General features: G+C 37.1%; 1 protein-coding gene across 5 annotated transcripts in view; it reads left to right on the top strand.

The window, feature by feature from the left end:
- FGD4 (FYVE, RhoGEF and PH domain containing 4) overlaps nucleotides 1-14,441 on the top strand; it is a 228,058-nt gene that overhangs the window by 166,407 nt on the left and 47,210 nt on the right. The window lies entirely within an intron of this gene.

The raw sequence follows: 14,441 nt of genomic DNA, 5'->3' as shown, positions 1-14,441 counted from the left end.
ATTGATGGGTCACATCACCCACGTGACATGTGAACAGTTTTCAAGCTCTAGCTTCTAATGGGTGTTTTCCCTGTTCTCTTAGGAGAGATCTCACTTTTTCTTCTTAGGTACTTTTTGTTGATCTCTCTACTGTGATTTCAAGAATCAGAAGAGTGTGGCGACTTTGGTATCAGAAAACCACAAACACGTTGTTTATACATAGGAAGAAAATATTCTTTGATGCTCTAGATGTTAGGGTTGAATCTCTAATATTTATGGAGGAAATTGTATAGTCTTTGCTTTTCAGAAGTTGCTAATTTAGTAAAATAAATAGTAGATATGGAAGAATTAACTTGCCTTAGCAGATGTTACTTTTTAAGGGCATGACATGGAAGTATTCAGACTATTCTGCAGATTAAATTTATAACTCCAGGCTTCTAATTTTTTTTTTTTAATTTTCTAATTAATACTCAGTTTTATAGACAATGACCTAACCTTGGAGTTAGAAAGCCCTTTAAACATCATCGTAGTTTAGCAATTCATTTATAGATGAAGAAATAGTCCTGAAGAGGTGAAGTGATTTTCTAAGGTCACAGTGCTGTCTGTAAGCAATAACAGCCCAGAGCTCTGTGCCTTCACTCCCAGGCCAGTGTTGTGTCACTGATGCAAAAGGTCACAAACTTAAATGTCTACTACAGGTAATGTCAATGAAGTAGCAACCATGGATGATGATATACTAGAGGTTGGTGAGACTGTGGCGAACTTGAAGGTCATATCCTTTCTAAAGAACTTCTAAAGAAGTTTAAATCCTTTCAGTGAACCACCTGAATGGTGTTTCTGCCCATATGCATAATCTCAGCTAACAAAGCTGATTTGCTAGTGAAATCAGCATTCATAGTTTACCTGTGTTACAACAGAAACTTGTATATAATTCCAATACAAGGCCATTACATTTTTGTTCTATATTCATATCAGTGTAGTGCTTTGAAAAGATTAGTAAGTATGATTTTTATAAAATACTTGGAGTTTCTTGGATCAAAGATAGAATATAGCTGTCATTGTAAAATTCCTTAGAATAGAAAGTTGTTTACAGCTCTGAAGATAAGGAAAAAAGTTTCCATTACTTAGTGTCTGTTATCCATTATAAGTAACAATCTGTGTAGAAGAGTTGAGAGTTGAAAATTTGACCAGTATGGGAAAATTTGTAAATGACAAATCCAACTCCTAAATCTGGTTAGGATTTCTTACGATGCTTTATCCTGAGATTAACATAGGCAGAAATTCAAAAGGACAGGTACTAAAATATTAGGGTGAAAAGTGATTGCTTGATATACTTAGAACCCTAAAGTGAAACCCACCTTATGGTACGATTATCATTGACCCTGAACACAATCCCAAATAGACAAAGAACCAATAGTTTATTTTCGTCCAGTTAGTGAAATAATTTAAAAAGCTGACTTATTCAAAGAAGTATCTTAAGCAGGGAAAGTTTAAATAAGGAAGTAGGTGTGAGAAAACGAGTCGTACTTGTTAACAGTATCTGAAACATTACAGAAATAAGACATTGCAAAAGGAATCTCTGTATCTCCATATAGTGGTAGATTTTAGTGGCTTTGTGCTGAACCATGGTGTACAGAACAAAAGGGTGGAATCAAGAAACTCAAGACTCACACATCTGCCCTTTTACGGATGGGATGATAGCACCAGCAAGTATTTATAAAACAGTAAGAGCTGTTCAATTTCAAGGAAGGTACTTAAATTGGTTATACCTGTGCTTGTTGTGTGCTTTTTGTTTTTTGCAGTATATTGTTGTTTGTGCATTTGCATAGGTGAGTCTTATTTGGTTTGAGAGAGACTTAATAGGGATTTTCTATTAAACTAGTGCACCGTAGAATCGTGTATGCCTTTCTCTGAAATGGGTATTTAAGCAGGGGATGGCACATGCCATATGTGGGAAGAAAAAGGAAATCTTCTCTGCAGAGCTATTGATCCAAACACCCTATTTCTTGTTCATCTAAAAAAGGAATATTAAGATTTAATTTCTACATGGTGACAATCAGTGTGTTCCCCTTTGCTGCTCTCATGTTTCTTTACCTTTTGTTTTTCCCAAAATGCAAAAATATACATTAGTAACATATAGTAGGCCAGACAATTAACCAGGAATCAGGAAATCTTGATTCTACTTCTGGCTTGTTTGCTAATTACAGGGGGACCTTGGACAAGTCAATTAAATTCTCTGTGCCTTTTATTTCCTAAAATAAAAATTAAAGGATTTAAACTAACTATAATCTTAAGGTCCTTTTTAGTTACAATATAATAATTGTCTTTTGTTAAATGTAGGTATATTCCTTTGTTAGCCTAGCCCTCCAGATTATCAGCTGCTTCTTAAACTGTCAATTGTGTTGAATTTCTAAGACATAAGAGAATATTTGAGTTTCATTATGCAGACAACTGAAAAATTACCTAGATCCGTAACTCAATGTAGAGATTTACAACAGAATAATATTAAGTCAGTTTCATTTTAACCAGTATTAAATTTAATGGACATTTCCTAAATGCCCACCAGAAGTAGGAGAATGAAGGGGTGGAATAGAATTGCAAAGATAGTTCAGGAGAATAGATACGTATTAAAATATATCTTGAATAATCATTAATAATTGAGAATGACTTGAAAATAGTCTCAGCTTGTATAACTGTTTCACTGATAGCTGATTTATTTTGATGAAGAATCTCTTTTTTTAACCTCAATGGTGAAATATAAAATACTGTTATTTTTACTATGTAAAAGAGAAAGAATACCTACCTCGTTGAAGCTATTGGCTCTCCTATACTCTAATAAAGCTACACTTCTCTGGTATTTAAACTTTGTGCCGTGACAGTGGTCTAGAATATAGCTAGACACCTCAAAGCAAGCATATACTTAAAAAAACCCTGAGAACCAAATGAAAATTGTTAGCACTCTGTAATGCCTTTAGCTCTCACCCACAGAGTATTAGCAGTATCTTTAAACTAAGGTTACTCATGGATTATGGCATATTAAAAGAGTAAAATCTGCTATAGGGGAAATGTTGTTATAAGGAAACACATTAAAAGCCATAAATTACAGGGAAGGAAAAAGCAAAGGAATAGTGTGTGTGTGTTCGTGCATGTGTGCAAGTATGCACCCTCTAAATGAATAATTTATTTTATAAGGATCAACACAAAGCTGGTTCCTATGAGGCAGAGGTTAAAGATGTCCCAAATGTCCAGCTTTCCCAAACTGCTGTCCCACTCCATCATCTCTAACATCAACTACTTCTCCTCCCCTCAGTACTCTCCCTCCCATCTTTGGGTTCTGTAATCCACTGCAGTGTCTCAAAGACTTACGAACCGTACCAAGGAAATGGCTCACACAGGTGTGGAGGCTGGCAAGTCCCAAATCCGCGGGTCAGGCATAGACTTCTCCTGACTCAAGTGGCCGTGGGGCTGACGAACCCTAATTGGCAGGCTAGATGACAGGCTGCTGGTTCACAAGTCTGCAGAAGCTGGCAGATCAGGGCACATGATAGACTGCTGGCGGACGGGCTGCAGAAGCTGGAGAATCCCAGAATCAGCAGGTTAGATGGCAGGCTGCTGGCTCATGTCCCAAGAACCAGAGGTCAGACAATGACAAGCCAGATGGCAGGATCCAGATGCAGAGAGTGAGAGCCCCGCCAGAGCACCTACATATATACACACTGGATGCAGGCTACACCCCAGGGAAGGGTGTGACTTGAGTAAGAGTGGATTTGAGTAACACTCTCTTGCAAGGCTGTGACTCAAGGTACACCCCACACTAATCCTGCCTCATTAACATACAGAGGTTAGGATTTATTACACATAACCAAAAAAAAATCAAACGGACTGCCATTGAGTCGATTACAACTCATAGCAATCCCATAGGGTTTCCAAGGCTGTAAATCTCTATGGAAGCAGATTGCCACATCTTTTTCTCATGGAGCCGCTGATGGTTTTAAACTGCCTACCTTTTGATTAGCAGTCCATCGCTTTAACCACTGCGCCACCAGGGCTCCTTATAACACATAAAATGGAGGATAATTACATCAGATCACAAAATGGAGGACAGCCACACAATACTGGGAATCATGGCCTAGTCAAGCTGACACACAATACCAACCACCACACCTTGTTAGGGTTCCGTACCTTATTCGCATAGTCCCACTCAATCATTGTATGGGAGTCACAAAGACTATGGGTAGAAGCTCCATATTAAGTAATTCACTGCACCACACCCTCAAAAGCAGCATGGGGCAGTAGTATTATAATTTCTGTTTGAAATAATGAGTTTGGTTTATCATGAATAAGTATGCTCTGTTTAATACACTCAAAAATTAAGAAAATAATCATCTACTAGTAAACAGAATGACAGAATCAAATTCAGAAGTAAAATGCAAATAGAAAACTGTGCTGTAAGCCAGGTTAACTCACTTTTCCTCTTTTCCTTCCATTTCCCCTCACTAAGTTTAATTGTTACTCTTAAAATTATTAATTTTATTGGATGCAAATTGAGGTATCAAGATTTTTTAGTAGTTAAAATATAATGCTTAATTTGGTGATTGATTTCTTATAATGCTCAGCAAGTTCTTTTTTTGTAAAGCTTTAAATTTCCTTCTTTCACTTCTTAAAAAAAAAAAAGAGGATAGCTGTTGAGTGCTTATTAGATTTGAAGGCAAATGGTAAGTTACTTCTTAGCTATGTCTTCTCATGCCAAATCAGCTTTACTTTCAAGACGATGAAATACAGCATAAACAATGAAATTATCCAGGTTGACTAATCAGTGTTTTGTTAGTGCTAGTATTACCATGAAAACTCCAAATAAAGTTGTAGTAGTTTGGGGGTATTATTTACACCCCCCCTTCTTTTTTTTATTGTAGTAAGGTATATGTAACAAAACATTTCAACCTAAAGTTGTAGTTTTAAAACCATGTGTAGGATAATGGAAAAGTTGCCCCATTAAGTGAATAGTTTGTAAAAGTCTTGAGGGCAGCTTTTCTTTATTCACACAAAGCTGAATGGTAAACTCAGAAATTTCTTTATTTTGTGGCTGTCCAAGTGAAGGACCTACTTAGGTTGGTGTGTTTGAAAGGTATAAGAAAGAAAAATGGCGGGGCGGTGGGGAACAACTTCATAGAGCCTGAAAAAACACCTGTTGTTCAATTTAAAATTTTACTTTGCCAGGCTCAATCTCCTAGGTGCTGGAAATACAGAAATGAACAAGACAGGTCCTGCTCACAAAGACTTAGTCAGTTGAGAGGAGAGAGGCATAAATAAGTAACCATAATATGGTGTGATAAGTGCATTAGAAACACAAACGAGGAAGCAGTTGTGCCTGGAAAATTGCTAGTTGAGACTCAGGCTGCAAGAAGCCATGACAGTTGAGGTGGGCTTGAAAAATGAGGAGGTTGCTGGATATTGAAGGATAGATTGGGTTAGGGGTGAAGAGATAGGAAGGAAGAAGGCATCTAGGCAGAAGGTAAGTGTGAGCAATGAGCAGAGGCAAGAGGGTAGATGCTAAATTTGGGGAAAGTAGAAAGGCCAGAAGGACTAGAGAAACAGATATGTGATTGGAGGGCTAGGCTTCAAAGGAAAGTTAAGAACAAATAGTAGTGGGCTTATATGCCTGCTAAGAAGTTTTTTTTGTTTGTTTTTCCCTGAAAGCAATGGAGACTTCTGTTTTGTTTTTTAGATTTAAAAAAAAAAACCTAACTAAAAATTAATAATCTTCACAGAAGATCAGGGAAGTATAAAGAATAAAAAGTCACCCGTTATTCCACTACCCAGAGAGAACTGCTTTGATATTTAACATTCTGGCTTGCTTTTCTGTTCTGATTTTAAAAAACATATTCAATAGCATAATGTATGGTCATTCTGTATCCTGTTTTGTTGGATTAAACATAGATATTTTCCCATGTTACTTCAAACTTTCCATAAGCCAAATACTAACTGGCCTCAAAGACACTTAATTAAAGTGTGGAAGTGACATGATTCCACATCTGTGGATTTAGAAAAATGAGTCAGATAAAAGGGAAAACAGATGGGGCAACATGAATGGTTAGGAAGCAACTGCAGTAGTCTGTGTGTAAGATGATGCGGGCTTGGATGAGGCAGCAGGTTAGAGACCAGGAAGAGAGATTTATGAGGACACTGTGACTACCTGGATGTAGAGAATGAGTCATGTTCAACTCCTAGCTTGGATGAATTGACAGATGGTGTACCATTTACTGAACTATAAGAATAGGAGAAATATATTTTGAGTGCAAAAACATAAATTACATTTTGATGTACTGAATATGAGGGGCTTCTGGGAATTCCAAGTGAAGATGCTGCCTACAAAATGGAATATTCTGGTGGCATTATTGTTTACTGGTTAAGGATGAACGCTTTGGAATGAAAAGATGTGAGTTCAAATCTTAGCTTCATCCCTTACCAGCTGGGTGACCTTGGATATGCCACTTAATGTAAACCTGTCCAAGTCTTGGTTTTCTAACATGTTAGTGAAACAGCTGAGATATGGAAGATAGGAAGGAAGGTAATGGTTTGGGGGATGAAGGAAGGAAGTAGAGTTATTAATTGGATTAGCTTAGTACTACTGAGTTTATGGCACCTGCAAGACATTCATTTGAAGATTTTTATTAAGACAGTTGAAATATGAGTCTGGAGCTCATGAAAGAGGATAACAATGTAAGAGGATGTACATATGGGTGTGATTAATATTGCCAAAGTAGAATAACATGTAGGAGTAAGAAGAGGGCCAAGAACTAAGCTTTAGAGAACACAAACACAGTGGAAAAGGGAACATAATGAACTATCAGAGAGAAAAGTGGAGAGATCAGTGTCATGAGAACCGCAGACTTTGGCAGTGGGGATGGGAGGAGGGAGGCAAGGAATATTAGTGAGCTTTAAGGGAAAAAAAGGGATTATGAAACTAGGAGTTAACCTGGAGATCTAGGTCTTAGTGGGACACTGTAGCTAACTAGCTCAGTGAACTAGGGCAGTCAAATTGAGTAAATTTATATTGCACATATATTATATACAAGGTATTGCAGTGAATGCAAAGAGGAAACTTACAGCTGAGATGGAGAAATAAGATAAATGAATGACCATGCTTAACATATCGTGAAGTGAAGGAGAAAGGAAAACTCAAAGATAAAGCCAAGATTTGCAGTCTGGGTGAGAGAGTAAATTTATTGCTGTTAGCACAAACGGAGAAGTCGGGGGGAGAGTCTGGAACCCACTGAATTAGGTACCAAGGGACCACAACCCAGAGGTGGCTCACAGCCTTGATACTTGGTGTGGCTGTTTGGGAAGTGCCCCACAGAGGCCAGTGGGATATCCTCAGAGGCGGAATCTGGAGCTTGAGGGGAGTGAAGAGGGTTGCAATTAGCTACTGTGGAAACTTGTGACCAAGACTCTCTGAGGGCCAGCTGAAAGGTAGTGGGACAGTCAAGCTGTCTGTCCAGCATTGCTGAGTGGCCTGGAATTCAAGCAACAGAAAAGAAGATTCAAGTGTGAGTTACCCGCCATCATCAAGATGGCAGTGCCAATAGAGCAAGGGAATAGAGGAGTCAGGAATGGGCTTTAAGAGGATGTTGAAATGAGCTAGAATTGGGAAAGATCAGGCACTTGGAGGTCATGATGTACATAAAGATCCAGTTTAATAGCATATTTGTGATTATTTTCTGAGAGATATGGGAAGGTAAGATTTTGAAAATAAAGCAATTGTGTTATGTGACTTAAAAAAAAAAAGGAGATTCAGTTCACCATGACCAGGTGGTTAGGAGCACAGACTCTAGAGCCAGACTTTCTAGTTTTAAATCCCAGCTAAGCCACTTACTAGCTCTGTGACCTTGAGGAGGTCACTTAAATTTCTCTGTGCCTCAGTTTTCTCGTATCTAAAATGGGGGTAATAGTACCTACCTCGTAACATTGTAACAAGGAATAGATCATTTAGTATTTGTAAAGTGTTTAGAATAGTCCCTTGATCCATAATAACAGTTAGTAAGTATTTATTAAATAAATATACAATCCAGTTTTCTCATTTGTGAAGTAAGATGAATAGACTCATGACCTGAGATGCCCTCAATAGATCAAAATTCAACGTATCTGGTGAATATCCTGAAGCCTCTCTTTTGTTTCCATTTTAAACTGAGATGGATGCTCCCTTGTGGGATTCACGGGTATAAGTTTGCATTTAATATGTGCAAGTTTTAAACTCTAAGGAATTTATCAAGAATATTTATAAATAACCTAATTACTTTGATGCTCAGACTTGGGATAGATTAATTCAGTTATTGAATGTGAGTACATACACAGATATGAATTTATTAAATTCTTCTTGGTGCTTGTTCTCTAATTTTGCAAAACCCAAAGGACAGTTTAATCTATACTAAATTGAGTTTATGAGACCAAAGTTCTTCTCTTTCCTACCATTTACTTCCTGTCTCATACTGGGCAAGCAACTGAACTTTCCTCCTCAGTACAAGCTCTGTTTCTCCCTCCTCACCACCCTACCTCAAAAGGATTTAATTTAAACCATCAGATTAAAACCTCTCACTTGCTTATTCTTCTACCTCTTTTCATGTTCTGAACTGGATAAATAGCACAGAGGACATAAATTTGGAACAATATTGGTGCTGGGTCCCAAGTGGTAAGCTTGGACTTTCCTCGCAAAGCTTCTTGAAGGATAATGCTGAAGTAACAGACTGTTCATGCTTATGAACCTATATAATGAAGCACTGGGAAAGAAATAACATTTATGTATCAAAAGTAGATGTTCTTTTTTTTTTTTTTAATTTGTAACTGATGATAAATTTCCCACTGTTCACAAATATTCTGAGACCACATGGCCTTCTTTATGGCATTAATACACGATCTCATTTGAACATGAAATCTGTGTTTTATTCTCCTACCTTCTGGTTTTCTTGTTTCCCAAATCCAGAGGGACTTCTTAGCACAAGAGACAATAGCAGAGCAAGAAATTTGTTTTCTCAGACCTGGCTATCTGGGTTTGTATCCTGGCTCAGTCGCTTGCTAGCTGTATGACTTTGGGCAAGTTACCTAGCTTCACTAAGCCACAGCTTCCCCATTTAATAATACTGCCTTCTTCACAAGAGTATGATGAGAATGGCATGAGTTAATGTATGTGCAGCACATGGAATAGTACCTAGTACATAATAAATAATTGGTAGATAGTGGTGGTTGCCATTGTCCCCAGTTAGGATAGCTTCCTTTGATTTCCCTGCTCCTTAGTATAGTGAGAAAAAACCTGGGGAATTCTGGAATACTGCAGAATGAAAGAGACCAACGCAAGTTAGAGGTTGTAAAATGCTTTTGAAATGACAGGCCAATTATGTGGCATTCAAATATCATTGTGACATAATTTTAAATTATCAGTTGGAGCCATATTGAAGATTTTTGAAGATTTTCTTGTTGGTAAATACATATAAAATGACATACCAATATTTTGATGCATGTTGCAGATTGTGTTGTAAAAATCAATGTTTATTCCCTAAGTTGACTCTTGTTGTTGTAAGAGAATGGATTTCAGGGAACACAGAGGTGCATGTACCTGTACAAAATTACATCTTCCTCCCCCATGGAAGATCTGGGTAGAAACTCCCTGCTACCAAGAAACATTCATTCTGGTACCATGAATGCCTGATTACACAGCTAATTATGTTGTTTTAAATATAACTCAATAAATATGTGAAAAAAGCTGCAAGCACTTTTAGTGGTTTTGAGTAAATGCTTTTAGAAAAAAAATTCTTCCTGCTTAAAATGAAATCACATATGAGAAAATATATTGAAGAGCTGTAAAGCATAATATAAATACCTGATTCATTTTACAGTAATTGAAGATTTTGCCCTTAAAGCATCTCTCAGGAAACTGTAATTGTTCATTAGCATTTACAAAATTCTTCCCCAGAGTCTTTTCTCCTCTGCTTAACAGTTTTGAGGCATGTGACCAGGATATGACATTAAGATTTTGAAGAATGAATTGCTGGCCCCACAAAGCATTTTCTGCCTGTCTAGTTAATGAACTCTGAGCTGCAGTGGGGGCTGTTTGTCCAGCCTCCTGCCATATGGAAGAGTCAAGCCAAAAAGCCTGAAAAGAGCTGCAGGAGCTGGTGACATCTGCAAATGAGGAGGCAGAACTGTCACACAGCAGTGCGTTCATGAGCCAGCGGGTACAATGAATAACAGCCAGGCCGAACCTAACCCTAGACGGAAAGAAGCAGGTCTCTAGTATAGGGCTCCTGGAGGTGTGAGGTACACAGGAATAACCTAGGAAGTGCACTAAGCCGAAAGAGAAAAGTAAATTGTATAATCCATTATTGTAAAAAGAGTCTATCTTACTTTTTCGATTATTGTAGTGTAATTATTCTCTAATATGTTTCTGTTTTAAGGCTATACGTTAGGAATCAGCCACAATATATCATATATGTGTACAGTATCATATATTTGCAGGTTTAAAAAGTTCACCCCTTTATTTAAAGCAGGATATCAAACGCTTTTTAAATAGCTCAGTTGTATAATTATTTTGAAAAGTCAAGCCTGTTTATTAGCCTCCAGTAGCAGAAAATAAAATTATTTGTGTAAATCAATATCATGTAACCATTACTGCTTTCCAAAGGATCGCAAAAGTAAATGACTTCTTAGTAAAGTGCTAGACACAAAGCAGTGGTTATATAGTTTTGAAGTGGCAAATAGTAGGAAACATTTTCTTCTTCTTTTTTTTTAAATTAGGCTATTGCCCCAATGTATCCAGCAATTTTAAAACTACTTTGTAAATTATTTAAACCTAGTTCTAATATGGTAGCAGAGCCCCCATGTGTGAGATAAAGCATTTATTTCTCCTTAAATGTAGCTCATAGATGATTTCTAATAACTTTTGAGTTGGGAGCCATTATCACGTCAAAATGTCTAAATTTTATACAACTGATAATTATTGCTAAATTGATGAAAAGTCTGCTGCTTTAAATTTTGTAAGCAGATAATGTGTACTTTGTCAGTCCACCTACTTATAGGCACATATCACAGTCGTGGCTTTTACTGCAAAGAAGAGTAAGAATAAGAGTGAAACTATTTACTCAATAGCTATGTAAAATCACGTACTCTTCTACAGGATTTGAATCTGATCTAGTTACCTTCTAACTGTATGGTCTTGGACAAGTTACCTAGTCTCTCTGAGCCTTGGGATATTGTTTTGTTGTGTGTATCTTGTCTGAAGAATAGGGATAATAATAGTACCTATTTCATAAACTTGTTATAAGGATTAAATTAGTCAATTTATGTAAAATATTTGAAACAGTGTCTAGCACATAATAAGCAATCAGTGAACAAGTGTTAGCTGTTCTTATTATGCTACCAGTAGTAATGTAAAGCAAAGCTCCATATGTTCATGATTCCTCATAATCTACTATAAAATCTGCAGTAACTTTTCTCCAAAACTATGTGTAACTGAATGATTAAACCTTTGTATGTCAGCAGGCTTACCTTTGCTTATCTTGTGTTGGCCTTGGCAAGGTCAAGGACCTAATGTGCAAAAGACCATCTGTGTGGACGAACATAGCTTTTGCTAATAACTTCTGGCATCCCTCTTGGATTTTGCAAGATGTGACCAGGATATCCACAATTTGCCAAGTTCAGCTAAAACATGCTTTGCAGTCAGCAAAATATTGTTGCTTATAAGCTTTATCTTTAGATCCTGGAGGATTGTGGAAGACCTCAGGGGTGACTTCACTGCATAGCAATAACTGACTGCATGACCTACTGATTAACAAATTCTCTGACTCATTAAAGATGTATTATTTCATCATGGCACAAGTTCTGCTGGTTTATTTTCTGAAAATATATTTGTGGGAACTAGAATCAGAACATGTAAAAGAGCATGAGTGAGCTAAAAAGATACACTAGGAGAATAAAACTAAGGGCTTGAAAGGAACAAATGATGATACTGATAACAACGTGGATGAATCTCAGGTACATTTGGCTAAGTGAAATAAGTCAAAATCAAAAGGCACGTACTGTATAAATCTATGTACATGACATTCTGGAAAAGGTAAAACTGTGGAGCAGAAGATGGATCAGTGGTTACCACAAGTTGGTAGTGAGATTGGGGTGAGTTTGGCTTCAAAGGGGCACAAGGAAAGTCTCTGGGCATGATGGAAATGTTCTACATCTTGATTATGGTGGTAGTTATGCAATTGAAAGCATTTGTCAAAACTCTTAGAACTGTACACCAGAAAGGTAAATTCTACTGTTTGTAAACTACACCTCAATAAATCTACCTTAAAAAAAACAAAAACAAACAAAGCAACCAAAAAAATTAAGTGCTTGCAGTGTTGTTGCAGGTCAGTATTGAGTATAAAGGACAGCATATCACTATTATCTTCCACTGAAATGTTAATAGATTCCTTACATATTTTTTAAGTGTTTGTGTTCAGTTGTTACAGGTTTGATAATCACATTTTTATTTCACTAAGTATTTAACTTTTACCTCTTTCTCCTCTAAGTAGTATTTTTAAATCTCAAAATTACTTAAAAGGTTTTCAATTTCACGGAATATACTGCATATGCTTCATAGTATTTTTCTATATCAATTAGGAATTTTATTGACTCTCCGTGTCTCAGCTTCACTCTGTGGTTGTGGGATGGCCGCACGTAGCACTCAAGCTTACATGTACCCCTCTTCATATGGAACATCAGAGAGCTCTTTTCCTGTGACTAGGGGGGGCCTCCTTTTGCAGAAGCCGCAGTGTGTATTCTCTCATGACTCCTTGGCTCTTGTTGGGTTATGATCTTTCCTGAACCAGTCACTGTGGCAAGGGAGATGGTTACTCGGATAACTTATACCATTCAGAGCCCCCTTTTTGAAACGGGGATGAGGTCAGGTTCCCCAAAGGAAATGCCTGTATAGTGGTGGGGTAGATACACCAACCAAACCTAGAGACTTGTTAAGAAATGGGGGAAAAGATGCCAGGTAGGCAACCAACAATACCAGTACTTTACCCTGAGTTTATTAAGCTAAACCAAAACTGACTAGTTGTGGAATTTGATGACGACATGTTCTTATTCCAATATTGCTTAGACCACAAATTATTTAAACATTATTATATTACTTGATATAAAGATTTTACATAACTCATTCTAGTGCTGCTGTTAGAAGCAAAATGGTAACTTTCCATGTTAGAACAGATACTGCTTGTGTGTCTTATATGTGTGGAACACAGTAAAGCATTCATGCAGCTCAACAGCATTTTATTTAGTTTAAATTAGCATTTACGCAAATTATATGCTGATTTAAAATATACTTTGTGTTGACTTTGCTAGTAGAGTTTTTTTTGTTTTTGTTTTTTTTTTTACCAAACCTATATTATTGCTTCATACTCTCCTAGAGTGAAAAGGGTATTTCGAGAAAGTCACCAGAAAGAAATTTCTCAGTAAAAAAATTCAGATATGAACTATAAAATGCTTTCTAATAGAAATAAGCAAGGCCAAGGGCTTTGCATAGTTGAAGAAGGCTATTTGGAGAAGGAATGGATATTCAGCAGGCCATCAAAAGAAAAGTAAGTCTTAGACACCTAGAGAGATACAGCAAGAGCATATGCCAGGCAGGGAGGATGGAAAGAAGAAAGGTTTGGGGATGGCCAGGGGCATGTTGGAATAATGGTAGACAGATCAGTTTGGAGGAAAGGTGCCTGTAAAGATATAATAAGGGTGTAGATTGAGAAAATGAGTAGAGACAAGGTTAGAACAACTCTGAATGCTACATAGAGTCTGGACTTTATCCTGTCAATACCAGGGAAACTATTGAAGGTTTTCATTTCTAGGAGTAGAATAATCTGTGCAAAGCAGAGCTTTAGAAAGATTCTTCATGCAGCAATATGTAAGGCAGGTTACAGCCAGAAAATACTGGAGTCAGGGAGATCAGTTGGTAACTATTGATTGGTCCAGGCTCGAGATGATTTGAGCAAAACAGGGTGGCAGTGATAAGAACTTAAAGGATGAATGCTAAAGATATGATGTGTAGGACTTGGTAGCTGGCAGAATTTTATGGTATGAAACTAAGCTTAAATTGATTCAAGATTCCAAAGCAAATAACTAGAAAGCGATAGAAACTTCACCAGGATTGGAAAGTCGAGGGAGGGAGGTGGAGGTTTTGCAGGAAAGATGAGTTTGGTCTTATGTTGACAGTGTGCGAAAATGGTAATAAATGTTAAGCAATAGTTAGATATGTGAGACTGCGATTCATCAATTCATGCATTCAACAATATTTTATTGAATGTCAATATTGAGGCATTGTAGTAGACAGAGCAGATTGAGTAGTTAACAAGGGAAGAATGTTCTTATCCTTATGGAGCTAACAGGGTTATAAAAACATACTTAAAAGTGATACAGATAAATATGTAAATAAAATGTTT

This window comes from Trichechus manatus, unplaced genomic scaffold (assembly GCF_000243295.1).
Source record: "Trichechus manatus latirostris isolate Lorelei unplaced genomic scaffold, TriManLat1.0 scaffold00292, whole genome shotgun sequence".
NCBI classification, from domain to species: domain Eukaryota; kingdom Metazoa; phylum Chordata; class Mammalia; order Sirenia; family Trichechidae; genus Trichechus; species Trichechus manatus.
Note: the sequence above shows the minus strand (reverse complement) of the source record. Positions and strands in the feature narration are given on the sequence as shown.